We start from the raw sequence: 24,233 nt of genomic DNA, 5'->3' as shown, positions 1-24,233 counted from the left end.
GTTGAATATCAAAGTTTGTGGGAAAAACCACATTCGGCAAACCGGTCGCAGGTTTCGACAACCTCGATGAAAACAGACGCAGTTCAGTTCTCTGAACTCTCCGGGTCACTGGCTGACACAGCAGAAAGAGACAGAAACATAACAAAACTGGTGCAACTTCACCCTTTGGGGCAGTGGGCGGCGCCACAAGCGTCAAGAACCGCACGCTTTTTCCCTCCACGCTATCTGCTTTTAACCAGTGTGTACAGGGGAGAGCGCGAACGCAGTCCCCCACTACCATAAATTATGCAGTCGAGATTCCCACATTTGGGGAATTCGCAGGGGTCAGCACAACCGGAGTGCAATGGCCGAGCCTCGCCCTGGGTGAACCACCTTCCTGATCATGGTGTCTCCCCTGCCAGGTAAGTATGAGTTGCCTGGCCTCCAGGCAGAGGCGCCCTATCCCCCTTCGCCATCCTCAAACACGGTGACCTTCCCCTCCCCCAAGAAAAGGAAGGACGGGGCACCTTCCATTGCTTGACTGCTGCGTGCGTGCGTGCCTGACCTTGATTTGAATCAGGTGTCCCTAATCCATCCAACACAAACCCCCGATTGGACTCATCAGCTCGTTGGTAAAGACTCTCAAATAAGAGGGACATCAAAAAACGTGCTGTGACGGTGATGAGTCAGCCGGCCGGCAACCGACGCTTTTGTTCTTCTTTTTTCCCTATGCTCATATGACCGCAGCTTGCTGCTTTCTCTGTGGCACAGTCATCGTCAACGGTCACCTCATCATCATTCTGTATGCGCTTCCTGCGTATTTCTGTATTCTCTGACAAAATTCCAGTGGTGTTGTTGGTTCTTCTATTAGTCACAACAATTCGCAGTCCCCAAAAAGGGGAAGCACACCGTTCCTGGAGGCACTGCAATACCAGGTCGATGCGTGGAGTGGACGGAGCAAGCCCCGGTTCCGGCTCCATGTGCCAAAAATCAATTTAATATGCAGTCCCCGGATAGGGGACGTATCAGATATTAAACTGATAAGAACAGATACTACACTTGATCTTAGCCAAAAGGCCGAGAAGCGATGACACAATGACGCAGCGGCAGGGGAGCCGGCAAAGGCGACGCCCATCTGGGAAGCGGTGAGGGGGGGGAGGGTTGGCAAAGGCCGTACGTCGTAGAGACCTGAAACTTTGAGGGATGGTACTAGCCACTCGCTCTACAACATCACCAAGGCTGGCCCCCCGATGGGCCCGGCGGTGGCGCTACAGCCACCGAAAGTACGAAATGGCTCGTAGCTCCCAAACCGCACGCCGCAGAACCAAGTGTCTTATATCATCGGAATCCTTGGCTCGAGCCGAGCGAGACGCATGCCTCGGATTCGAAGGTTGCGCTGGCGAAATTTTCGGGTATTTGGGATTTTGTGAAAAACCTACTTTTGCACACTAGTCCTAGGTCTTTTGCCCGATCTGGCCCAAACCAGTGCAGAAAGATTCTCTGGAGTCTGACTGTCCGTCCAGATCGGAAAAAAAGTGGGAATTTCGATTCAGCTTGGCGGCGGCAGGCCGAAACATACGGGCTGGGCGAGGCGGGGTCTGCTAGAACGGCTATAGCTCTTGGACGGAACGAGACAATTTCACCCAAGCCGGTACACCCGTGCACGGGCTCAGTCTGGGGTCAGGCGAGAAAGGACGCGGTGAATGGCCACCTAGTGGCGCTTTAAAATGAAAAAGCAACAACATGAGAGCGGCTATAGGCGAACGTATGTCGCGTGCTTTTTCACAGCACGCGCACGAGACAGTCGTACCATACGACAGAAAACCTCCATCCGAACAACTTTGCCTTTGGGACCACTGCTGTCAATCAACTCGTCCGTTGAATATCAAAGTTTGTGGGAAAAACCACATTCGGCAAACCAGTCGCAGGTTTCGACAACCTCGATGAAAACAGACGCAGTTCAGTTCTCTGAACTCTCCGGGTCACTGGCTGACACAGCAGAAAGAGACAGAAACATAACAAAACTGGTGCAACTTCACCCTTTGGGGCAGTGGGCGGCACCACAAGCGTCAAGAACCGCACGCTTTTTCCCTCCACGCTATCTGCTTTTAACCAGTGTGTACAGGGGAGAGCGCGAACGCAGTCCCCCACTACCATAAATTATGCAGTCGAGATTCCCACATTTGGGGAATTCGCAGGGGTCAGCACAACCGGAGTGCAATGGCCGAGCCTCGCCCTGGGTGAACCACCTTCCTGATCATGGTGTCTCCCCTGCCAGGTAAGTATGAGTTGCCTGGCCTCCAGGCAGAGGCGCCCTATCCCCCTTCGCCATCCTCAAACACGGTGACCTTCCCCTCCCCCAAGAAAAGGAAGGACGGGGCACCTTCCATTGCTTGACTGCTGCGTGCGTGCGTGCCTGACCTTGATTTGAATCAGGTGTCCCTAATCCATCCAACACAAACCCCCGATTCGACTCATCAGCTCGTTGGTAAAGACTCTCAAATAAGAGGGACATCAAAAAACGTGCTGTGACGGTGATGAGTCAGCCGGCCGGCAACCGACGCTTTTGTTCTTCTTTTTTCCCTATGCTCATATGACCGCAGCTTGCTGCTTTCTCTGTGGCACAGTCATCGTCAACGGTCACCTCATCATCATTCTGTATGCGCTTCCTGCGTATTTCTGTATTCTCTGACAAAATTCCAGTGGTGTTGTTGGTTCTTCTATTAGTCACAACAATTCGCAGTCCCCAAAAAGGGGAAGCACACCGTTCCTGGAGGCACTGCAATACCAGGTCGATGCGTGGAGTGGACGGAGCAAGCCCCGGTTCCGGCTCCATGTGCCAAAAATCAATTTAATATGCAGTCCCCGGATAGGGGACGTATCAGATATTAAACTGATAAGAACAGATACTACACTTGATCTTAGCCAAAAGGCCGAGAAGCGATGACACAATGACGCAGCGGCAGGGGAGCCGGCAAAGGCGACGCCCATCTGGGAAGCGGTGAGGGGGGGGAGGGTTGGCAAAGGCCGTACGTCGTAGAGACCTGAAACTTTGAGGGATGGTACTAGCCACTCGCTCTACAACATCACCAAGGCTGGCCCCCCGATGGGCCCGGCGGTGGCGCTACAGCCACCGAAAGTACGAAATGGCTCGTAGCTCCCAAACCGCACGCCGCAGAACCAAGTGTCTTATATCATCGGAATCCTTGGCTCGAGCCGAGCGAGACGCATGCCTCGGATTCGAAGGTTGCGCTGGCGAAATTTTCGGGTATTTGGGATTTTGTGAAAAACCTACTTTTGCACACTAGTCCTAGGTCTTTTGCCCGATCTGGCCCAAACCAGTGCAGAAAGATTCTCTGGAGTCTGACTGTCCGTCCAGATCGGAAAAAAAGTGGGAATTTCGATTCAGCTTGGCGGCGGCAGGCCGAAACATACGGGCTGGGCGAGGCGGGGTCTGCTAGAACGGCTATAGCTCTTGGACGGAACGAGACAATTTCACCCAAGCCGGTACACCCGTGCACGGGCTCAGTCTGGGGTCAGGCGAGAAAGGACGCGGTGAATGGCCACCTAGTGGCGCTTTAAAATGAAAAAGCAACAACATGAGAGCGGCTATAGGCGAACGTATGTCGCGTGCTTTTTCACAGCACGCGCACGAGACAGTCGTACCATACGACAGAAAACCTCCATCCGAACAACTTTGCCTTTGGGACCACTGCTGTCAATCAACTCGTCCGTTGAATATCAAAGTTTGTGGGAAAAACCACATTCGGCAAACCGGTCGCAGGTTTCGACAACCTCGATGAAAACAGACGCAGTTCAGTTCTCTGAACTCTCCGGGTCACTGGCTGACACAGCAGAAAGAGACAGAAACATAACAAAACTGGTGCAACTTCACCCTTTGGGGCAGTGGGCGGCACCACAAGCGTCAAGAACCGCACGCTTTTTCCCTCCACGCTATCTGCTTTTAACCAGTGTGTACAGGGGAGAGCGCGAACGCAGTCCCCCACTACCATAAATTATGCAGTCGAGATTCCCACATTTGGGGAATTCGCAGGGGTCAGCACAACCGGAGTGCAATGGCCGAGCCTCGCCCTGGGTGAACCACCTTCCTGATCATGGTGTCTCCCCTGCCAGGTAAGTATGAGTTGCCTGGCCTCCAGGCAGAGGCGCCCTATCCCCCTTCGCCATCCTCAAACACGGTGACCTTCCCCTCCCCCAAGAAAAGGAAGGACGGGGCACCTTCCATTGCTTGACTGCTGCGTGCGTGCGTGCCTGACCTTGATTTGAATCAGGTGTCCCTAATCCATCCAACACAAACCCCCGATTCGACTCATCAGCTCGTTGGTAAAGACTCTCAAATAAGAGGGACATCAAAAAACGTGCTGTGACGGTGATGAGTCAGCCGGCCGGCAACCGACGCTTTTGTTCTTCTTTTTTCCCTATGCTCATATGACCGCAGCTTGCTGCTTTCTCTGTGGCACGGTCATCGTCAACGGTCACCTCATCGTCATTCTGTATGCGCTTCCTGCGTATTTCTGTATTCTCTGACAAAATTCCAGTGGTGTTGTTGGTTCTTCTATTAGTCACAACAATTCGCAGTCCCCAAAAAGGGGAAGCACACCGTTCCTGGAGGCACTGCAATACCAGGTCGATGCGTGGAGTGGACGGAGCAAGCCCCGGGTCCGGCTCCATGTGCCACAAATCAATTTAATATGCAGCCCCCGGATAGGGGACGTATCAGATATTACACTGATAAGAACAGATACTACACTTGATCTTAGCCAAAAGGCCGAGAAGCGATGACACAATGACGCAGCGGCAGGGGAGCCGGCAAAGGCGACGCCCATCTGGGAAGCGGTGAGGGGGGGGAGGGTTGGCAAAGGCCGTACGTCGTAGAGACCTGAAACTTTGAGGGATGGCACTAGCCACTCGCTCTACAACATCACCAAGGCTGGCCCCCCGATGGGCCCGGCGGTGGCGCTACAGCCACCGAAAGTACGAAATGGCTCGTAGCTCCCAAACCGCACGCCGCAGAACCAAGTGTCTTATATCATCGGAATCCTTGGCTCGAGCCGAGCGAGACGCATGCCTCGGATTCGAAGGTTGCGCTGGCGAAATTTTCGGGTATTTGGGATTTTGTGAAAAACCTACTTTTGCACACTAGTCCTAGGTCTTTTGCCCGATCTGGCCCAAACCAGTGCAGAAAGATTCTCTGGAGTCTGACTGTCCGTCCAGATCGGAAAAAAAGTGGGAATTTCGATTCAGCTTGGCGGCGGCAGGCCGAAACCTACGGGCTGGGCGAGGCGGGGTCTGCTAGAACGGCTATAGCTCTTGGACGGAACGAGACAATTTCACCCAAGCCGGTACACCCGTGCACGGGCTCAGTCTGGGGTCAGGCGAGAAAGGACGCGGTGAATGGCCACCTAGTGGCGCTTTAAAATGAAAAAGCAACAACATGAGAGCGGCTATAGGCGAACGTATGTCGCGTGCTTTTTCACAGCACGCGCACGAGACAGTCGTACCATACGACAGAAAACCTCCATCCGAACAACTTTGCCTTTGGGACCACTGCTGTCAATCAACTCGTCCGTTGAATATCAAAGTTTGTGGGAAAAACCACATTCGGCAAACCGGTCGCAGGTTTCGACAACCTCGATGAAAACAGACGCAGTTCAGTTCTCTGAACTCTCCGGGTCACTGGCTGACACAGCAGAAAGAGACAGAAACATAACAAAACTGGTGCAACTTCACCCTTTGGGGCAGTGGGCGGCGCCACAAGCGTCAAGAACCGCACGCTTTTTCCCTCCACGCTATCTGCTTTTAACCAGTGTGTACAGGGGAGAGCGCGAACGCAGTCCCCCACTACCATAAATTATGCAGTCGAGATTCCCACATTTGGGGAATTCGCAGGGGTCAGCACAACCGGAGTGCAATGGCCGAGCCTCGCCCTGGGTGAACCACCTTCCTGATCATGGTGTCTCCCCTGCCAGGTAAGTATGAGTTGCCTGGCCTCCAGGCAGAGGCGCCCTATCCCCCTTCGCCATCCTCAAACACGGTGACCTTCCCCTCCCCCAAGAAAAGGAAGGACGGGGCACCTTCCATTGCTTGACTGCTGCGTGCGTGCGTGCCTGACCTTGATTTGAATCAGGTGTCCCTAATCCATCCAACACAAACCCCCGATTGGACTCATCAGCTCGTTGGTAAAGACTCTCAAATAAGAGGGACATCAAAAAACGTGCTGTGACGGTGATGAGTCAGCCGGCCGGCAACCGACGCTTTTGTTCTTCTTTTTTCCCTATGCTCATATGACCGCAGCTTGCTGCTTTCTCTGTGGCACAGTCATCGTCAACGGTCACCTCATCATCATTCTGTATGCGCTTCCTGCGTATTTCTGTATTCTCTGACAAAATTCCAGTGGTGTTGTTGGTTCTTCTATTAGTCACAACAATTCGCAGTCCCCAAAAAGGGGAAGCACACCGTTCCTGGAGGCACTGCAATACCAGGTCGATGCGTGGAGTGGACGGAGCAAGCCCCGGTTCCGGCTCCATGTGCCAAAAATCAATTTAATATGCAGTCCCCGGATAGGGGACGTATCAGATATTAAACTGATAAGAACAGATACTACACTTGATCTTAGCCAAAAGGCCGAGAAGCGATGACACAATGACGCAGCGGCAGGGGAGCCGGCAAAGGCGACGCCCATCTGGGAAGCGGTGAGGGGGGGGAGGGTTGGCAAAGGCCGTACGTCGTAGAGACCTGAAACTTTGAGGGATGGTACTAGCCACTCGCTCTACAACATCACCAAGGCTGGCCCCCCGATGGGCCCGGCGGTGGCGCTACAGCCACCGAAAGTACGAAATGGCTCGTAGCTCCCAAACCGCACGCCGCAGAACCAAGTGTCTTATATCATCGGAATCCTTGGCTCGAGCCGAGCGAGACGCATGCCTCGGATTCGAAGGTTGCGCTGGCGAAATTTTCGGGTATTTGGGATTTTGTGAAAAACCTACTTTTGCACACTAGTCCTAGGTCTTTTGCCCGATCTGGCCCAAACCAGTGCAGAAAGATTCTCTGGAGTCTGACTGTCCGTCCAGATCGGAAAAAAAGTGGGAATTTCGATTCAGCTTGGCGGCGGCAGGCCGAAACATACGGGCTGGGCGAGGCGGGGTCTGCTAGAACGGCTATAGCTCTTGGACGGAACGAGACAATTTCACCCAAGCCGGTACACCCGTGCACGGGCTCAGTCTGGGGTCAGGCGAGAAAGGACGCGGTGAATGGCCACCTAGTGGCGCTTTAAAATGAAAAAGCAACAACATGAGAGCGGCTATAGGCGAACGTATGTCGCGTGCTTTTTCACAGCACGCGCACGAGACAGTCGTACCATACGACAGAAAACCTCCATCCGAACAACTTTGCCTTTGGGACCACTGCTGTCAATCAACTCGTCCGTTGAATATCAAAGTTTGTGGGAAAAACCACATTCGGCAAACCGGTCGCAGGTTTCGACAACCTCGATGAAAACAGACGCAGTTCAGTTCTCTGAACTCTCCGGGTCACTGGCTGACACAGCAGAAAGAGACAGAAACATAACAAAACTGGTGCAACTTCACCCTTTGGGGCAGTGGGCGGCACCACAAGCGTCAAGAACCGCACGCTTTTTCCCTCCACGCTATCTGCTTTTAACCAGTGTGTACAGGGGAGAGCGCGAACGCAGTCCCCCACTACCATAAATTATGCAGTCGAGATTCCCACATTTGGGGAATTCGCAGGGGTCAGCACAACCGGAGTGCAATGGCCGAGCCTCGCCCTGGGTGAACCACCTTCCTGATCATGGTGTCTCCCCTGCCAGGTAAGTATGAGTTGCCTGGCCTCCAGGCAGAGGCGCCCTATCCCCCTTCGCCATCCTCAAACACGGTGACCTTCCCCTCCCCCAAGAAAAGGAAGGACGGGGCACCTTCCATTGCTTGACTGCTGCGTGCGTGCGTGCCTGACCTTGATTTGAATCAGGTGTCCCTAATCCATCCAACACAAACCCCCGATTCGACTCATCAGCTCGTTGGTAAAGACTCTCAAATAAGAGGGACATCAAAAAACGTGCTGTGACGGTGATGAGTCAGCCGGCCGGCAACCGACGCTTTTGTTCTTCTTTTTTCCCTATGCTCATATGACCGCAGCTTGCTGCTTTCTCTGTGGCACGGTCATCGTCAACGGTCACCTCATCGTCATTCTGTATGCGCTTCCTGCGTATTTCTGTATTCTCTGACAAAATTCCAGTGGTGTTGTTGGTTCTTCTATTAGTCACAACAATTCGCAGTCCCCAAAAAGGGGAAGCACACCGTTCCTGGAGGCACTGCAATACCAGGTCGATGCGTGGAGTGGACGGAGCAAGCCCCGGGTCCGGCTCCATGTGCCACAAATCAATTTAATATGCAGCCCCCGGATAGGGGACGTATCAGATATTACACTGATAAGAACAGATACTACACTTGATCTTAGCCAAAAGGCCGAGAAGCGATGACACAATGACGCAGCGGCAGGGGAGCCGGCAAAGGCGACGCCCATCTGGGAAGCGGTGAGGGGGGGGAGGGTTGGCAAAGGCCGTACGTCGTAGAGACCTGAAACTTTGAGGGATGGCACTAGCCACTCGCTCTACAACATCACCAAGGCTGGCCCCCCGATGGGCCCGGCGGTGGCGCTACAGCCACCGAAAGTACGAAATGGCTCGTAGCTCCCAAACCGCACGCCGCAGAACCAAGTGTCTTATATCATCGGAATCCTTGGCTCGAGCCGAGCGAGACGCATGCCTCGGATTCGAAGGTTGCGCTGGCGAAATTTTCGGGTATTTGGGATTTTGTGAAAAACCTACTTTTGCACACTAGTCCTAGGTCTTTTGCCCGATCTGGCCCAAACCAGTGCAGAAAGATTCTCTGGAGTCTGACTGTCCGTCCAGATCGGAAAAAAAGTGGGAATTTCGGCTTGGCGGCGGCAGGCCGAAACCTACGGGCTGGGCGAGGCGGGGTCTGCTAGAACGGCTATAGCTCTTGGACGGAACGAGACAATTTCACCCAAGCCGGTACACCCGTGCACGGGCTCAGTCTGGGGTCAGGCGAGAAAGGACGCGGTGAATGGCCACCTAGTGGCGCTTTAAAATGAAAAAGCAACAACATGAGAGCGGCTATAGGCGAACGTATGTCGCGTGCTTTTTCACAGCACGCGCACGAGACAGTCGTACCATACGACAGAAAACCTCCATCCGAACAACTTTGCCTTTGGGACCACTGCTGTCAATCAACTCGTCCGTTGAATATCAAAGTTTGTGGGAAAAACCACATTCGGCAAACCGGTCGCAGGTTTCGACAACCTCGATGAAAACAGACGCAGTTCAGTTCTCTGAACTCTCCGGGTCACTGGCTGACACAGCAGAAAGAGACAGAAACATAACAAAACTGGTGCAACTTCACCCTTTGGGGCAGTGGGCGGCGCCACAAGCGTCAAGAACCGCACGCTTTTTCCCTCCACGCTATCTGCTTTTAACCAGTGTGTACAGGGGAGAGCGCGAACGCAGTCCCCCACTACCATAAATTATGCAGTCGAGATTCCCACATTTGGGGAATTCGCAGGGGTCAGCACAACCGGAGTGCAATGGCCGAGCCTCGCCCTGGGTGAACCACCTTCCTGATCATGGTGTCTCCCCTGCCAGGTAAGTATGAGTTGCCTGGCCTCCAGGCAGAGGCGCCCTATCCCCCTTCGCCATCCTCAAACACGGTGACCTTCCCCTCCCCCAAGAAAAGGAAGGACGGGGCACCTTCCATTGCTTGACTGCTGCGTGCGTGCGTGCCTGACCTTGATTTGAATCAGGTGTCCCTAATCCATCCAACACAAACCCCCGATTGGACTCATCAGCTCGTTGGTAAAGACTCTCAAATAAGAGGGACATCAAAAAACGTGCTGTGACGGTGATGAGTCAGCCGGCCGGCAACCGACGCTTTTGTTCTTCTTTTTTCCCTATGCTCATATGACCGCAGCTTGCTGCTTTCTCTGTGGCACGGTCATCGTCAACGGTCACCTCATCATCATTCTGTATGCGCTTCCTGCGTATTTCTGTATTCTCTGACAAAATTCCAGTGGTGTTGTTGGTTCTTCTATTAGTCACAACAATTCGCAGTCCCCAAAAAGGGGAAGCACACCGTTCCTGGAGGCACTGCAATACCAGGTCGATGCGTGGAGTGGACGGAGCAAGCCCCGGTTCCGGCTCCATGTGCCAAAAATCAATTTAATATGCAGTCCCCGGATAGGGGACGTATCAGATATTAAACTGATAAGAACAGATACTACACTTGATCTTAGCCAAAAGGCCGAGAAGCGATGACACAATGACGCAGCGGCAGGGGAGCCGGCAAAGGCGACGCCCATCTGGGAAGCGGTGAGGGGGGGGAGGGTTGGCAAAGGCCGTACGTCGTAGAGACCTGAAACTTTGAGGGATGGTACTAGCCACTCGCTCTACAACATCACCAAGGCTGGCCCCCCGATGGGCCCGGCGGTGGCGCTACAGCCACCGAAAGTACGAAATGGCTCGTAGCTCCCAAACCGCACGCCGCAGAACCAAGTGTCTTATATCATCGGAATCCTTGGCTCGAGCCGAGCGAGACGCATGCCTCGGATTCGAAGGTTGCGCTGGCGAAATTTTCGGGTATTTCTGATTTTGTGAAAAACCTACTTTTGCACACTAGTCCTAGGTCTTTTGCCCGATCTGGCCCAAACCAGTGCAGAAAGATTCTCTGGAGTCTGACTGTCCGTCCAGATCGGAAAAAAAGTGGGAATTTCGATTCAGCTTGGCGGCGGCAGGCCGAAACATACGGGCTGGGCGAGGCGGGGTCTGCTAGAACGGCTATAGCTCTTGGACGGAACGAGACAATTTCACCCAAGCCGGTACACCCGTGCACGGGCTCAGTCTGGGGTCAGGCGAGAAAGGACGCGGTGAATGGCCACCTAGTGGCGCTTTAAAATGAAAAAGCAACAACATGAGAGCGGCTATAGGCGAACGTATGTCGCGTGCTTTTTCACAGCACGCGCACGAGACAGTCGTACCATACGACAGAAAACCTCCATCCGAACAACTTTGCCTTTGGGACCACTGCTGTCAATCAACTCGTCCGTTGAATATCAAAGTTTGTGGGAAAAACCACATTCGGCAAACCGGTCGCAGGTTTCGACAACCTCGATGAAAACAGACGCAGTTCAGTTCTCTGAACTCTCCGGGTCACTGGCTGACACAGCAGAAAGAGACAGAAACATAACAAAACTGGTGCAACTTCACCCTTTGGGGCAGTGGGCGGCACCACAAGCGTCAAGAACCGCACGCTTTTTCCCTCCACGCTATCTGCTTTTAACCAGTGTGTACAGGGGAGAGCGCGAACGCAGTCCCCCACTACCATAAATTATGCAGTCGAGATTCCCACATTTGGGGAATTCGCAGGGGTCAGCACAACCGGAGTGCAATGGCCGAGCCTCGCCCTGGGTGAACCACCTTCCTGATCATGGTGTCTCCCCTGCCAGGTAAGTATGAGTTGCCTGGCCTCCAGGCAGAGGCGCCCTATCCCCCTTCGCCATCCTCAAACACGGTGACCTTCCCCTCCCCCAAGAAAAGGAAGGACGGGGCACCTTCCATTGCTTGACTGCTGCGTGCGTGCGTGCCTGACCTTGATTTGAATCAGGTGTCCCTAATCCATCCAACACAAACCCCCGATTCGACTCATCAGCTCGTTGGTAAAGACTCTCAAATAAGAGGGACATCAAAAAACGTGCTGTGACGGTGATGAGTCAGCCGGCCGGCAACCGACGCTTTTGTTCTTCTTTTTTCCCTATGCTCATATGACCGCAGCTTGCTGCTTTCTCTGTGGCACGGTCATCGTCAACGGTCACCTCATCGTCATTCTGTATGCGCTTCCTGCGTATTTCTGTATTCTCTGACAAAATTCCAGTGGTGTTGTTGGTTCTTCTATTAGTCACAACAATTCGCAGTCCCCAAAAAGGGGAAGCACACCGTTCCTGGAGGCACTGCAATACCAGGTCGATGCGTGGAGTGGACGGAGCAAGCCCCGGGTCCGGCTCCATGTGCCACAAATCAATTTAATATGCAGCCCCCGGATAGGGGACGTATCAGATATTACACTGATAAGAACAGATACTACACTTGATCTTAGCCAAAAGGCCGAGAAGCGATGACACAATGACGCAGCGGCAGGGGAGCCGGCAAAGGCGACGCCCATCTGGGAAGCGGTGAGGGGGGGGAGGGTTGGCAAAGGCCGTACGTCGTAGAGACCTGAAACTTTGAGGGATGGCACTAGCCACTCGCTCTACAACATCACCAAGGCTGGCCCCCCGATGGGCCCGGCGGTGGCGCTACAGCCACCGAAAGTACGAAATGGCTCGTAGCTCCCAAACCGCACGCCGCAGAACCAAGTGTCTTATATCATCGGAATCCTTGGCTCGAGCCGAGCGAGACGCATGCCTCGGATTCGAAGGTTGCGCTGGCGAAATTTTCGGGTATTTGGGATTTTGTGAAAAACCTACTTTTGCACACTAGTCCTAGGTCTTTTGCCCGATCTGGCCCAAACCAGTGCAGAAAGATTCTCTGGAGTCTGACTGTCCGTCCAGATCGGAAAAAAAGTGGGAATTTCGGCTTGGCGGCGGCAGGCCGAAACCTACGGGCTGGGCGAGGCGGGGTCTGCTAGAACGGCTATAGCTCTTGGACGGAACGAGACAATTTCACCCAAGCCGGTACACCCGTGCACGGGCTCAGTCTGGGGTCAGGCGAGAAAGGACGCGGTGAATGGCCACCTAGTGGCGCTTTAAAATGAAAAAGCAACAACATGAGAGCGGCTATAGGCGAACGTATGTCGCGTGCTTTTTCACAGCACGCGCACGAGACAGTCGTACCATACGACAGAAAACCTCCATCCGAACAACTTTGCCTTTGGGACCACTGCTGTCAATCAACTCGTCCGTTGAATATCAAAGTTTGTGGGAAAAACCACATTCGGCAAACCGGTCGCAGGTTTCGACAACCTCGATGAAAACAGACGCAGTTCAGTTCTCTGAACTCTCCGGGTCACTGGCTGACACAGCAGAAAGAGACAGAAACATAACAAAACTGGTGCAACTTCACCCTTTGGGGCAGTGGGCGGCGCCACAAGCGTCAAGAACCGCACGCTTTTTCCCTCCACGCTATCTGCTTTTAACCAGTGTGTACAGGGGAGAGCGCGAACGCAGTCCCCCACTACCATAAATTATGCAGTCGAGATTCCCACATTTGGGGAATTCGCAGGGGTCAGCACAACCGGAGTGCAATGGCCGAGCCTCGCCCTGGGTGAACCACCTTCCTGATCATGGTGTCTCCCCTGCCAGGTAAGTATGAGTTGCCTGGCCTCCAGGCAGAGGCGCCCTATCCCCCTTCGCCATCCTCAAACACGGTGACCTTCCCCTCCCCCAAGAAAAGGAAGGACGGGGCACCTTCCATTGCTTGACTGCTGCGTGCGTGCGTGCCTGACCTTGATTTGAATCAGGTGTCCCTAATCCATCCAACACAAACCCCCGATTGGACTCATCAGCTCGTTGGTAAAGACTCTCAAATAAGAGGGACATCAAAAAACGTGCTGTGACGGTGATGAGTCAGCCGGCCGGCAACCGACGCTTTTGTTCTTCTTTTTTCCCTATGCTCATATGACCGCAGCTTGCTGCTTTCTCTGTGGCACGGTCATCGTCAACGGTCACCTCATCATCATTCTGTATGCGCTTCCTGCGTATTTCTGTATTCTCTGACAAAATTCCAGTGGTGTTGTTGGTTCTTCTATTAGTCACAACAATTCGCAGTCCCCAAAAAGGGGAAGCACACCGTTCCTGGAGGCACTGCAATACCAGGTCGATGCGTGGAGTGGACGGAGCAAGCCCCGGTTCCGGCTCCATGTGCCAAAAATCAATTTAATATGCAGTCCCCGGATAGGGGACGTATCAGATATTAAACTGATAAGAACAGATACTACACTTGATCTTAGCCAAAAGGCCGAGAAGCGATGACACAATGACGCAGCGGCAGGGGAGCCGGCAAAGGCGACGCCCATCTGGGAAGCGGTGAGGGGGGGGAGGGTTGGCAAAGGCCGTACGTCGTAGAGACCTGAAACTTTGAGGGATGGTACTAGCCACTCGCTCTACAACATCACCAAGGCTGGCCCCCCGATGGGCCCGGCGGTGGCGCTACAGCCACCGAAAGTACGAAATGGCTCGTAGCTCCCAAACCGCACGCCGCAGAACCAAGTGTCTTATATCATCGGAATCCTTGGCTCGAGCCGAGCGAGACGCATGCCTCGGATTCGAAGGTTGCGCTGGCGAAATTTTCGGGTATTTCTGATTTTGTGAAAAACCTACTTTTGCACACTAGTCCTAGGTCTTTTGCCCGATCTGGCCCAAACCAGTGCAGAAAGATTCTCTGGAGTCTGACTGTCCGTCCAGATCGGAAAAAAAGTGGGAATTTCGATTCAGCTTGGCGGCGGCAGGCCGAAACATACGGGCTGGGCGAGGCGGGGTCTGCTAGAACGGCTATAGCTCTTGGACGGAACGAGACAATTTCACCCAAGCCGGTACACCCGTGCACGGGCTCAGTCTGGGGTCAGGCGAGAAAGGACGCGGTGAATGGCCACCTAGTGGCGCTTTAAAATGAAAAAGCAACAACATGAGAGCGGCTATAGGCGAACGTATGTCGCGTGCTTTTTCACAGCACGCGCACGAGACAGTCGTACCATACGACAGAAAACCTCCATCCGAACAACTTTGCCTTTGGGACCACTGCTGTCAATCAACTCGTCCGTTGAATATCAAAGTTTGTGGGAAAAACCACATTCGGCAAACCGGTCGCAGGTTTCGACAACCTCGATGAAAACAGACGCAGTTCAGTTCTCTGAACTCTCCGGGTCACTGGCTGACACAGCAGAAAGAGACAGAAACATAACAAAACTGGTGCAACTTCACCCTTTGGGGCAGTGGGCGGCACCACAAGCGTCAAGAACCGCACGCTTTTTCCCTCCACGCTATCTGCTTTTAACCAGTGTGTACAGGGGAGAGCGCGAACGCAGTCCCCCACTACCATAAATTATGCAGTCGAGATTCCCACATTTGGGGAATTCGCAGGGGTCAGCACAACCGGAGTGCAATGGCCGAGCCTCGCCCTGGGTGAACCACCTTCCTGATCATGGTGTCTCCCCTGCCAGGTAAGTATGAGTTGCCTGGCCTCCAGGCAGAGGCGCCCTATCCCCCTTCGCCATCCTCAAACACGGTGACCTTCCCCTCCCCCAAGAAAAGGAAGGACGGGGCACCTTCCATTGCTTGACTGCTGCGTGCGTGCGTGCCTGACCTTGATTTGAATCAGGTGTCCCTAATCCATCCAACACAAACCCCCGATTCGACTCATCAGCTCGTTGGTAAAGACTCTCAAATAAGAGGGACATCAAAAAACGTGCTGTGACGGTGATGAGTCAGCCGGCCGGCAACCGACGCTTTTGTTCTTCTTTTTTCCCTATGCTCATATGACCGCAGCTTGCTGCTTTCTCTGTGGCACGGTCATCGTCAACGGTCACCTCATCGTCATTCTGTATGCGCTTCCTGCGTATTTCTGTATTCTCTGACAAAATTCCAGTGGTGTTGTTGGTTCTTCTATTAGTCACAACAATTCGCAGTCCCCAAAAAGGGGAAGCACACCGTTCCTGGAGGCACTGCAATACCAGGTCGATGCGTGGAGTGGACGGAGCAAGCCCCGGGTCCGGCTCCATGTGCCACAAATCAATTTAATATGCAGCCCCCGGATAGGGGACGTATCAGATATTACACTGATAAGAACAGATACTACACTTGATCTTAGCCAAAAGGCCGAGAAGCGATGACACAATGACGCAGCGGCAGGGGAGCCGGCAAAGGCGACGCCCATCTGGGAAGCGGTGAGGGGGGGGAGGGTTGGCAAAGGCCGTACGTCGTAGAGACCTGAAACTTTGAGGGATGGCACTAGCCACTCGCTCTACAACATCACCAAGGCTGGCCCCCCGATGGGCCCGGCGGTGGCGCTACAGCCACCGAAAGTACGAAATGGCTCGTAGCTCCCAAACCGCACGCCGCAGAACCAAGTGTCTTATATCATCGGAATCCTTGGCTCGAGCCGAGCGAGACGCATGCCTCGGATTCGAAGGTTGCGCTGGCGAAATTTTCGGGTATTTGGGATTTTGTGAAAAACCTACTTTTGCACACTAGTCCTAGGTCTTTTGCCCGATCTGGCCCAAACCAGTGCAGAAAGATTCTCTGGAGTCTGACTGTCCGTCCAGATCGGAAAAAAAGTGGGAATTTCGGCTTGGCGGCGGCAGGCCGAAACCTACGGGCTGGGCGAGGCGGGGTCTGCTAGAACGGCTATAGCTCTTGGACGGAACGAGACAATTTCACCCAAGCCGGTACACCCGTGCACGGGCTCAGTCTGGGGTCAGGCGAGAAAGGACGCGGTGAATGGCCACCTAGTGGCGCTTTAAAATGAAAAAGCAACAACATGAGAGCGGCTATAGGCGAACGTATGTCGCGTGCTTTTTCACAGCACGCGCACGAGACAGTCGTACCATACGACAGAAAACCTCCATCCGAACAACTTTGCCTTTGGGACCACTGCTGTCAATCAACTCGTCCGTTGAATATCAAAGTTTGTGGGAAAAACCACATTCGGCAAACCGGTCGCAGGTTTCGACAACCTCGATGAAAACAGACGCAGTTCAGTTCTCTGAACTCTCCGGGTCACTGGCTGACACAGCAGAAAGAGACAGAAACATAACAAAACTGGTGCAACTTCACCCTTTGGGGCAGTGGGCGGCGCCACAAGCGTCAAGAACCGCACGCTTTTTCCCTCCACGCTATCTGCTTTTAACCAGTGTGTACAGGGGAGAGCGCGAACGCAGTCCCCCACTACCATAAATTATGCAGTCGAGATTCCCACATTTGGGGAATTCGCAGGGGTCAGCACAACCGGAGTGCAATGGCCGAGCCTCGCCCTGGGTGAACCACCTTCCTGATCATGGTGTCTCCCCTGCCAGGTAAGTATGAGTTGCCTGGCCTCCAGGCAGAGGCGCCCTATCCCCCTTCGCCATCCTCAAACACGGTGACCTTCCCCTCCCCCAAGAAAAGGAAGGACGGGGCACCTTCCATTGCTTGACTGCTGCGTGCGTGCGTGCCTGACCTTGATTTGAATCAGGTGTCCCTAATCCATCCAACACAAACCCCCGATTGGACTCATCAGCTCGTTGGTAAAGACTCTCAAATAAGAGGGACATCAAAAAACGTGCTGTGACGGTGATGAGTCAGCCGGCCGGCAACCGACGCTTTTGTTCTTCTTTTTTCCCTATGCTCATATGACCGCAGCTTGCTGCTTTCTCTGTGGCACGGTCATCGTCAACGGTCACCTCATCATCATTCTGTATGCGCTTCCTGCGTATTTCTGTATTCTCTGACAAAATTCCAGTGGTGTTGTTGGTTCTTCTATTAGTCACAACAATTCGCAGTCCCCAAAAAGGGGAAGCACACCGTTCCTGGAGGCACTGCAATACCAGGTCGATGCGTGGAGTGGACGGAGCAAGCCCCGGTTCCGGCTCCATGTGCCAAAAATCAATTTAATATGCAGTCCCCGGATAGGGGACGTATCAGATATTAAACTGATAAGAACAGATACTACACTTGATCTTAGCCAAAAGGCCGAGAAGCGATGACACAATGACGCAGCGGCAGGGGAGCCGGCAAAGGCGACGCCCATCTGGGAAGCGGTGAGGGGGGGGAGGGTTGGCAAAGGCCGTACGTCGTAGAGACCTGAAACTTTGAGGGATGGTACTAGCCACTCGCTCTACAACATCACCAAGGCTGGCCCCCCGATGGGCCCGGCGGTGGCGCTACAGCCACCGAAAGTACGAAATGGCTCGTAGCTCCCAAACCGCACGCCGCAGAACCAAGTGTCTTATATCATCGGAATCCTTGGCTCGAGCCGAGCGAGACGCATGCCTCGGATTCGAAGGTTGCGCTGGCGAAATTTTCGGGTATTTCTGATTTTGTGAAAAACCTACTTTTGCACACTAGTCCTAGGTCTTTTGCCCGATCTGGCCCAAACCAGTGCAGAAAGATTCTCTGGAGTCTGACTGTCCGTCCAGATCGGAAAAAAAGTGGGAATTTCGATTCAGCTTGGCGGCGGCAGGCCGAAACCTACGGGCTGGGCGAGGCGGGGTCTGCTAGAACGGCTATAGCTCTTGGACGGAACGAGACAATTTCACCCAAGCCGGTACACCCGTGCACGGGCTCAGTCTGGGGTCAGGCGAGAAAGGACGCGGTGAATGGCCACCTAGTGGCGCTTTAAAATGAAAAAGCAACAACATGAGAGCGGCTATAGGCGAACGTATGTCGCGTGCTTTTTCACAGCACGCGCACGAGACAGTCGTACCATACGACAGAAAACCTCCATCCGAACAACTTTGCCTTTGGGACCACTGCTGTCAATCAACTCGTCCGTTGAATATCAAAGTTTGTGGGAAAAACCACATTCGGCAAACCGGTCGCAGGTTTCGACAACCTCGATGAAAACAGACGCAGTTCAGTTCTCTGAACTCTCCGGGTCACTGGCTGACACAGCAGAAAGAGACAGAAACATAACAAAACTGGTGCAACTTCACCCTTTGGGGCAGTGGGCGGCACCACAAGCGTCAAGAACCGCACGCTTTTTCCCTCCACGCTATCTGCTTTTAACCAGTGTGTACAGGGGAGAGCGCGAACGCAGTCCCCCACTACCATAAATTATGCAGTCGAGATTCCCACATTTGGGGAATTCGCAGGGGTCAGCACAACCGGAGTGCAATGGCCGAGCCTCGCCCTGGGTGAACCACCTTCCTGATCATGGTGTCTCCCCTGCCAGGTAAGTATGAGTTGCCTGGCCTCCAGGCAGAGGCGCCCTATCCCCCTTCGCCATCCTCAAACACGGTGACCTTCCCCTCCCCCAAGAAAAGGAAGGACGGGGCACCTTCCATTGCTTGACTGCTGCGTGCGTGCGTGCCTGACCTTGATTTGAATCAGGTGTCCCTAATCCATCCAACACAAACCCCCGATTCGACTCATCAGCTCGTTGGTAAAGACTCTCAAATAAGAGGGACATCAAAAAACGTGCTGTGACGGTGATGAGTCAGCCGGCCGGCAACCGACGCTTTTGTTCTTCTTTTTTCCCTATGCTCATATGACCGCAGCTTGCTGCTTTCTCTGTGGCACGGTCATCGTCAACGGTCACCTCATCGTCATTCTGTATGCGCTTCCTGCGTATTTCTGTATTCTCTGACAAAATTCCAGTGGTGTTGTTGGTTCTTCTATTAGTCACAACAATTCGCAGTCCCCAAAAAGGGGAAGCACACCGTTCCTGGAGGCACTGCAATACCAGGTCGATGCGTGGAGTGGACGGAGCAAGCCCCGGGTCCGGCTCCATGTGCCACAAATCAATTTAATATGCAGTCCCCGGATAGGGGACGTATCAGATATTACACTGATAAGAACAGATACTACACTTGATCTTAGCCAAAAGGCCGAGAAGCGATGACACAATGACGCAGCGGCAGGGGAGCCGGCAAAGGCGACGCCCATCTGGGAAGCGGTGAGGGGGGGGAGGGTTGGCAAAGGCCGTACGTCGTAGAGACCTGAAACTTTGAGGGATGGTACTAGCCACTCGCTCTACAACATCACCAAGGCTGGCCCCCCGATGGGCCCGGCGGTGGCGCTACAGCCACCGAAAGTACGAAATGGCTCGTAGCTCCCAAACCGCACGCCGCAGAACCAAGTGTCTTATATCATCGGAATCCTTGGCTCGAGCCGAGCGAGACGCATGCCTCGGATTCGAAGGTTGCGCTGGCGAAATTTTCGGGTATTTGGGATTTTGTGAAAAACCTACTTTTGCACACTAGTCCTAGGTCTTTTGCCCGATCTGGCCCAAACCAGTGCAGAAAGATTCTCTGGAGTCTGACTGTCCGTCCAGATCGGAAAAAAAGTGGGAATTTCGATTCAGCTTGGCGGCGGCAGGCCGAAACCTACGGGCTGGGCGAGGCGGGGTCTGCTAGAACGGCTATAGCTCTTGGACGGAACGAGACAATTTCACCCAAGCCGGTACACCCTCAGTCTGGGGTCAGGCGAGAAAGGACGCGGTGAATGGCCACCTAGTGGCGCTTTAAAATGAAAAAGCAACAACATGAGAGCGGCTATAGGCGAACGTATGTCGCGTGCTTTTTCACAGCACGCGCACGAGACAGTCGTACCATACGACAGAAAACCTCCATCCGAACAACTTTGCCTTTGGGACCACTGCTGTCAATCAACTCGTCCGTTGAATATCAAAGTTTGTGGGAAAAACCACATTCGGCAAACCGGTCGCAGGTTTCGACAACCTCGATGAAAACAGACGCAGTTCAGTTCTCTGAACTCTCCGGGTCACTGGCTGACACAGCAGAAAGAGACAGAAACATAACAAAACTGGTGCAACTTCACCCTTTGGGGCAGTGGGCGGCGCCACAAGCGTCAAGAACCGCACGCTTTTTCCCTCCACGCTATCTGCTTTTAACCAGTGTGTACAGGGGAGAGCGCGAACGCAGTCCCCCACTACCATAAATTATGCAGTCGAGATTCCCACATTTGGGGAATTCGCAGGGGTCAGCACAACCGGAGTGCAATGGCCGAGCCTCGCCCTGGGTGAACCACCTTCCTGATCATGGTGTCTCCCCTGCCAGGTAAGTATGAGTTGCCTGGCCTCCAGGCAGAGGCGCCCTATCCCCCTTCGCCATCCTCAAACACGGTGACCTTCCCCTCCCCCAAGAAAAGGAAGGACGGGGCACCTTCCATTGCTTGACTGCTGCGTGCGTGCGTGCCTGACCTTGATTTGAATCAGGTGTCCCTAATCCATCCAACACAAACCCCTGATTCGACTCATCAGCTCGTTGGTAAAGACTCTCAAATAAGAGGGACATCAAAAAACGTGCTGTGACGGTGATGAGTCAGCCGGCCGGCAACCGACGCTTTTGTTCTTCTTTTTTCCCTATGCTCATATGACCGCAGCTTGCTGCTTTCTCTGTGGCACGGTCATCGTCAATGGTCACCTCATCGTCATTCTGTATGCGCTTCCTGCGTATTTCTGTATTCTCTGACAAAATTCCAGTGGTGTTGTTGGTTCTTCTATTAGTCACAACAATTCGCAGTCCCCAAAAAGGGGAAGCACACCGTTCCTGGAGGCACTGCAATACCAGGTCGATGCGTGGAGTGGACGGAGCAAGCCCCGGTTCCGGCTCCATGTGCCAAAAATCAATTTAATATGCAGTCCCCGGATAGGGGACGTATCAGATATTAAACTGATAAGAACAGATACTACACTTGATCTTAGCCAAAAGGCCGAGAAGCGATGACACAATGACGCAGCGGCAGGGGAGCCGGCAAAGGCGACGCCCATCTGGGAAGCGGTGAGGGGGGGGAGGGTTGGCAAAGGCCGTACGTCGTAGAGACCTGAAACTTTGAGGGATGGTACTAGCCACTCGCTCTACAACATCACCAAGGCTGGCCCCCCGATGGGCCCGGCGGTGGCGCTACAGCCACCGAAAGTACGAAATGGCTCGTAGCTCCCAAACCGCACGCCGCAGAACCAAGTGTCTTATATCATCGGAATCCTTGGCTCGAGCCGAGCGAGACGCATGCCTCGGATTCGAAGGTTGCGCTGGCGAAATTTTCGGGTATTTGGGATTTTGTGAAAAACCTACTTTTGCACACTAGTCCTAGGTCTTTTGCCCGATCTGGCCCAAACCAGTGCAGAAAGATTCTCTGGAGTCTGACTGTCCGTCCAGATCGGAAAAAAAGTGGGAATTTCGATTCAGCTTGGCGGCGGCAGGCCGAAACCTACGGGCTGGGCGAGGCGGGGTCTGCTAGAACGGCTATAGCTCTTGGACGGAACGAGACAATTTCACCCAAGCCGGTACACCCATGCACGGGCTCAGTCTGGGGTCAGGCGAGAAAGGACGCGGTGAATGGCCACCTAGTGGCGCTTTAAAATGAAAAAGCAACAACATGAGAGCGGCTATAGGCGAACGTATGTCGCGTGCTTTTTCACAGCACGCGCACGAGACAGTCGTACCATACGACAGAAAACCTCCATCCGAACAACTTTGCCTTTGGGACCACTGCTGTCAATCAACTCGTCCGTTGAATATCAAAGTTTGTGGGAAAAACCACATTCGGCAAACCGGTCGCAGGTTTCGACAACCTCGATGAAAACAGACGCAGTTCAGTTCTCTGAACTCTCCGGGTCACTGGCTGACACAGCAGAAAGAGACAGAAACATAACAAAACTGGTGCAACTTCACCCTTTGGGGCAGTGGGCGGCGCCACAAGCATCAAGAACCGCACGCTTTTTCCCTCCACGCTATCTGCTTTTAACCAGTGTGTACAGGGGAGAGCGCGAACGCAGTCCCCCACTACCATAAATTATGCAGTCGAGATTCCCACATTTGGGGAATTCGCAGGGGTCAGCACAACCGGAGTGCAATGGCCGAGCCTCGCCCTGGGTGAACCACCTTCCTGATCATGGTGTCTCCCCTGCCAGGTAAGTATGAGTTGCCTGGCCTCCAGGCAGAGGCGCCCTATCCCCCTTCGCCACCCTCAAACACGGTGACCTTCCCCTCCCCCAAGAAAAGGAAGGACGGGGCACCTTCCATTGCTTGACTGCTGCGTGCGTGCGTGCCTGACCTTGATTTGAATCAGGTGTCCCTAATCCATCCAACACAAACCCCCGATTCGACTCATCAGCTCGTTGGTAAAGACTCTCAAATAAGAGGGACATCAAAAAACGTGCTGTGACGGTGATGAGTCAGCCGGCCGGCAACCGACGCTTTTGTTCTTCTTTTTTCCCTATGCTCATATGACCGCAGCTTGCTGCTTTCTCTGTGGCACGGTCATCGTCAACGGTCACCTCATCGTCATTCTGTATGCGCTTCCTGCGTATTTCTGTATTCTCTGACAAAATTCCAGTGGTGTTGTTGGTTCTTCTATTAGTCACAACAATTCGCAGTCCCCAAAAAGGGGAAGCACACCGTTCCTGGAGGCACTGCAATACCAGGTCGATGCGTGGAGTGGACGGAGCAAGCCCCGGTTCCGGCTCCATGTGCCAAAAATCAATTTAATATGCAGTCCCCGGATAGGGGACGTATCAGATATTAAACTGATAAGAACAGATTTTTTTTTTTTTTTTTTTTTTTTTTTTATTCACATACAACTCAAAATTACATACACATATTATCTCATCTCATTCTCTTTCCATTCGTCATCATATAACCCAAACAACCCTTTCCACCTCTCTTTAGCTGCATGTTTCCCCCATCTTTGTATATCCCACCTAATCCTTGCCCTTACTTCATACTCCACTCCCCGTATTACCCCTTCTTCTGACCTTTTCCCTTTCCCCCTACATATTCCCTGTCTTTCCTCCCAAAGTCCTTTTTTGACCAAACTTATTATTAACCACAGCATATAAGCCACTTTCCCTTCCCCCTTCTTACTTCTTATTCCACCGATTACATTCTCCCCCGACACCTTAAAATTTCCTGAGATCACCCCTAACACCCTCTTTCCCCTCCCCCACACCCTCTGTGCAAACCCACACTCCCAAAAAGTATGTTTTATTGTCTCTTCTTCCCAACACCCCTCCCTTGGGCACTTTCCATCTTTTGCTATACCGTGCCTATACATGATCTCTTTTACGGGCAAACGCCTCAAAAAACACAACCAATTAAGATCTTTTAAGTCATTATCAAGATTTTTGGGTTGAATATTCAACCACACCTCCCTTGAGACCCCCACCCGAACTACACTAGACACCCTCTCCCTTACCTTTCCATACAACATCCTCTGGTCCAAACACACTGTTATCTCCTTACTCTCAGGATATTTACTCATCCATTTAACTGCATGCCTATAATGCCACGGCTGCGTTTCCGACCTTGGACCCTCATTGGACCACCTCATCACGTGCCTTGCTTGATAAGAAAAAAATAACCTAAGAAAAAACCAAGACGGATGCTCAGCAGTCCCCGCTAACTGGGCCAAGATTGAAGACACAAAAAAACAATCAAGCTTTAAAGGAACATGAGGTACATCCCGCCCTCCTTCCTTAATCGAATTAAACATTTCAG

The 24,233-nt window shown here is 53.1% G+C and overlaps 25 non-coding genes and 1 pseudogene across 25 annotated transcripts; all 26 read right to left on the bottom strand.

Annotated features, from left to right (window-relative positions):
• Positions 1 to 245: 245 nt before the first annotated feature.
• On the bottom strand, positions 246 to 409 carry LOC137067253 (U1 spliceosomal RNA). The gene has a single exon (XR_010903061.1). It is a non-coding gene; the product is annotated as a U1 spliceosomal RNA (small nuclear RNA).
• Positions 410 to 877: 468 nt separating this feature from the next.
• LOC137066743 (U2 spliceosomal RNA) lies at positions 878 to 1,068 on the bottom strand. Its single transcript, XR_010902635.1, has one exon. It is a non-coding gene; the product is annotated as a U2 spliceosomal RNA (small nuclear RNA).
• A 1,033-nt stretch (positions 1,069 to 2,101) lies between these two features.
• On the bottom strand, positions 2,102 to 2,265 carry LOC137067252 (U1 spliceosomal RNA). The gene has a single exon (XR_010903060.1). It is a non-coding gene; the product is annotated as a U1 spliceosomal RNA (small nuclear RNA).
• Positions 2,266 to 2,733: 468 nt separating this feature from the next.
• On the bottom strand, positions 2,734 to 2,924 carry LOC137066742 (U2 spliceosomal RNA). The gene has a single exon (XR_010902634.1). It is a non-coding gene; the product is annotated as a U2 spliceosomal RNA (small nuclear RNA).
• Positions 2,925 to 3,957: 1,033 nt separating this feature from the next.
• Positions 3,958 to 4,121, bottom strand: LOC137067251 (U1 spliceosomal RNA). The gene has a single exon (XR_010903059.1). It is a non-coding gene; the product is annotated as a U1 spliceosomal RNA (small nuclear RNA).
• A 468-nt stretch (positions 4,122 to 4,589) lies between these two features.
• LOC137066863 (U2 spliceosomal RNA) lies at positions 4,590 to 4,780 on the bottom strand. The gene has a single exon (XR_010902744.1). It is a non-coding gene; the product is annotated as a U2 spliceosomal RNA (small nuclear RNA).
• A 1,033-nt stretch (positions 4,781 to 5,813) lies between these two features.
• On the bottom strand, positions 5,814 to 5,977 carry LOC137067250 (U1 spliceosomal RNA). The gene has a single exon (XR_010903058.1). It is a non-coding gene; the product is annotated as a U1 spliceosomal RNA (small nuclear RNA).
• Positions 5,978 to 6,445: 468 nt separating this feature from the next.
• On the bottom strand, positions 6,446 to 6,636 carry LOC137066741 (U2 spliceosomal RNA). The gene has a single exon (XR_010902633.1). It is a non-coding gene; the product is annotated as a U2 spliceosomal RNA (small nuclear RNA).
• A 1,033-nt stretch (positions 6,637 to 7,669) lies between these two features.
• LOC137067249 (U1 spliceosomal RNA) lies at positions 7,670 to 7,833 on the bottom strand. The gene has a single exon (XR_010903057.1). It is a non-coding gene; the product is annotated as a U1 spliceosomal RNA (small nuclear RNA).
• A 468-nt stretch (positions 7,834 to 8,301) lies between these two features.
• LOC137066862 (U2 spliceosomal RNA) lies at positions 8,302 to 8,492 on the bottom strand. Its single transcript, XR_010902743.1, has one exon. It is a non-coding gene; the product is annotated as a U2 spliceosomal RNA (small nuclear RNA).
• A 1,028-nt stretch (positions 8,493 to 9,520) lies between these two features.
• LOC137067247 (U1 spliceosomal RNA) lies at positions 9,521 to 9,684 on the bottom strand. Its single transcript, XR_010903055.1, has one exon. It is a non-coding gene; the product is annotated as a U1 spliceosomal RNA (small nuclear RNA).
• Positions 9,685 to 10,152: 468 nt separating this feature from the next.
• On the bottom strand, positions 10,153 to 10,343 carry LOC137066740 (U2 spliceosomal RNA). The gene has a single exon (XR_010902632.1). It is a non-coding gene; the product is annotated as a U2 spliceosomal RNA (small nuclear RNA).
• A 1,033-nt stretch (positions 10,344 to 11,376) lies between these two features.
• LOC137067246 (U1 spliceosomal RNA) lies at positions 11,377 to 11,540 on the bottom strand. Its single transcript, XR_010903054.1, has one exon. It is a non-coding gene; the product is annotated as a U1 spliceosomal RNA (small nuclear RNA).
• A 468-nt stretch (positions 11,541 to 12,008) lies between these two features.
• LOC137066861 (U2 spliceosomal RNA) lies at positions 12,009 to 12,199 on the bottom strand. Its single transcript, XR_010902742.1, has one exon. It is a non-coding gene; the product is annotated as a U2 spliceosomal RNA (small nuclear RNA).
• A 1,028-nt stretch (positions 12,200 to 13,227) lies between these two features.
• Positions 13,228 to 13,391, bottom strand: LOC137067245 (U1 spliceosomal RNA). The gene has a single exon (XR_010903053.1). It is a non-coding gene; the product is annotated as a U1 spliceosomal RNA (small nuclear RNA).
• Positions 13,392 to 13,859: 468 nt separating this feature from the next.
• On the bottom strand, positions 13,860 to 14,050 carry LOC137066739 (U2 spliceosomal RNA). The gene has a single exon (XR_010902631.1). It is a non-coding gene; the product is annotated as a U2 spliceosomal RNA (small nuclear RNA).
• A 1,033-nt stretch (positions 14,051 to 15,083) lies between these two features.
• LOC137067244 (U1 spliceosomal RNA) lies at positions 15,084 to 15,247 on the bottom strand. The gene has a single exon (XR_010903052.1). It is a non-coding gene; the product is annotated as a U1 spliceosomal RNA (small nuclear RNA).
• Positions 15,248 to 15,715: 468 nt separating this feature from the next.
• LOC137066859 (U2 spliceosomal RNA) lies at positions 15,716 to 15,906 on the bottom strand. The gene has a single exon (XR_010902740.1). It is a non-coding gene; the product is annotated as a U2 spliceosomal RNA (small nuclear RNA).
• A 1,028-nt stretch (positions 15,907 to 16,934) lies between these two features.
• Positions 16,935 to 17,098, bottom strand: LOC137067242 (U1 spliceosomal RNA). Its single transcript, XR_010903051.1, has one exon. It is a non-coding gene; the product is annotated as a U1 spliceosomal RNA (small nuclear RNA).
• Positions 17,099 to 17,566: 468 nt separating this feature from the next.
• On the bottom strand, positions 17,567 to 17,757 carry LOC137066737 (U2 spliceosomal RNA). The gene has a single exon (XR_010902629.1). It is a non-coding gene; the product is annotated as a U2 spliceosomal RNA (small nuclear RNA).
• A 1,033-nt stretch (positions 17,758 to 18,790) lies between these two features.
• LOC137067241 (U1 spliceosomal RNA) lies at positions 18,791 to 18,954 on the bottom strand. The gene has a single exon (XR_010903050.1). It is a non-coding gene; the product is annotated as a U1 spliceosomal RNA (small nuclear RNA).
• Positions 18,955 to 19,422: 468 nt separating this feature from the next.
• Positions 19,423 to 19,613, bottom strand: LOC137066841 (U2 spliceosomal RNA). Its single transcript, XR_010902724.1, has one exon. It is a non-coding gene; the product is annotated as a U2 spliceosomal RNA (small nuclear RNA).
• A 1,023-nt stretch (positions 19,614 to 20,636) lies between these two features.
• LOC137067240 (U1 spliceosomal RNA) lies at positions 20,637 to 20,800 on the bottom strand. The gene has a single exon (XR_010903049.1). It is a non-coding gene; the product is annotated as a U1 spliceosomal RNA (small nuclear RNA).
• A 468-nt stretch (positions 20,801 to 21,268) lies between these two features.
• On the bottom strand, positions 21,269 to 21,459 carry LOC137066735 (U2 spliceosomal RNA). The gene has a single exon (XR_010902628.1). It is a non-coding gene; the product is annotated as a U2 spliceosomal RNA (small nuclear RNA).
• Positions 21,460 to 22,492: 1,033 nt separating this feature from the next.
• On the bottom strand, positions 22,493 to 22,656 carry LOC137067239 (U1 spliceosomal RNA). The gene has a single exon (XR_010903048.1). It is a non-coding gene; the product is annotated as a U1 spliceosomal RNA (small nuclear RNA).
• A 468-nt stretch (positions 22,657 to 23,124) lies between these two features.
• On the bottom strand, positions 23,125 to 23,330 carry LOC137066917 (U2 spliceosomal RNA; annotated as a pseudogene).
• Between the last annotated feature and the right edge of the window lie 903 nt (positions 23,331 to 24,233).

Source organism: Pseudorasbora parva, unplaced genomic scaffold (assembly GCF_024679245.1).
Source record: "Pseudorasbora parva isolate DD20220531a unplaced genomic scaffold, ASM2467924v1 scaffold_33, whole genome shotgun sequence".
Taxonomy (NCBI): domain Eukaryota; kingdom Metazoa; phylum Chordata; class Actinopteri; order Cypriniformes; family Gobionidae; genus Pseudorasbora; species Pseudorasbora parva.
The sequence above is the reverse complement of the archived record's forward strand: the minus strand, read 5'-3'. Positions and strand labels throughout refer to the sequence as shown.